This window comes from Solanum stenotomum, chromosome 3 (assembly GCF_019186545.1).
Source record: "Solanum stenotomum isolate F172 chromosome 3, ASM1918654v1, whole genome shotgun sequence".
Taxonomy (NCBI): domain Eukaryota; kingdom Viridiplantae; phylum Streptophyta; class Magnoliopsida; order Solanales; family Solanaceae; genus Solanum; species Solanum stenotomum.
Window position 1 is genome coordinate 27,151,426 of NC_064284.1, and position 1,428 is coordinate 27,152,853.

The window sequence follows — 1,428 nt, forward strand, 5'->3', positions numbered from 1 at the left end:
GAGGCAACAACACTAAAAGATATACAATAACACCAAAACAGAGGCAACAACACCAAAACATAGACAACAACACCAAAGCAGAAGCAACAAAACAAAATTTAACTCATAAGCATACAATTATACAAGGAGATTATAATAAACAGTACAAAAATATAATTGATACTTAGTAGCCATATTACTCAACATCATACAAATATACATAAGGAAATTACAAAATACTCCACCATTTAACAATACCAAAATAGAATATTGAAATAAAAACCCTAGAATCTTAATTTTACTAAAAAGCCCTAATTTTTTTAACTAATTACCAGAAACCCTAATACTCATGCATGCATAAGCTGAACAACTACATAATAATACATTCATTAAGTGAAAATTCTAGTTGAAAACTATCAAACCCCTAATCGAAAACTATGCCGAAACCCTAGTCAAATTACAGCGAAACCTTAAACGAAAAATAGGGCAAAATATAAATGAAAAAGTAAAGGAAACAAACAATAACACATCATAAGAGTGGATAATCACTTACTTGGTAACAATTTCAGACAAGATCAAAAGAAAATCGACCAATCGACCAAATACTTCACGAAATCGAGGAAGCCTTCACGTCTAAGAACTGCAACTGACCTAAATCTAGAGAGAGTTTCGCGAAATCTATCCTTTACTCCGTTGATTACACTTCTTAGAGAGCCAAAAGTTTTGAAATATGTCGTCGTCCGTCGATTACACTTCTTACCCTTTGTTAAATCTTAGTGAGAGGTTTAGAGCTTAGTGAGAAGCTTAGACCGGAAGTTTTGGAGTAGGTGAGAAGGTTTGACATTTAATTATCTAGGTGGCTAATATTTATCCAAGTGATTAATATTTATCTAGGTGTCATGCACGTGTAGACACGATTGGAGTGATCAGACAATAAAGGTGTACGCGACGGAGGAATAAACAAGTTGGGGGGGGGGGGTAATTAAAACGGAATTTAGTTTAGGTGTACACCGAATAAAAAGTTTCAAGTTCAGGGGGGTAATGAATATTTTTGCCAATATTAATATTAATAACTTACTGGTTATTACCTTTGCCCTTTAGCTTTTAATTCACATTATTGTCATAACTCTTTTATTTGTTTTGTACTTGTATAGTTTTTTTTCATGTTAGTTACTACTATTTCTATTTTTATGAGCATTATGTAGGGTGTGTTTGGTATGAAGGAAAATGTTTTTCATGGAAAATGTTTTCTTGGAAAACAAGTTGATTTTTGACTTATTTTCTCATGTTTGGTTGGTGAGTAGAATATATTTTCCGGAAAAGATTTTTATTGTTTGATTTATGAATGAAATATATTTTTAAGAAATATCTTTTATTTTTACTAGAGTAGAAAATAATTTTTGAAATTGAAAATATTTTTTAAAAACAAACTTAAATTTTTTTTGGGGA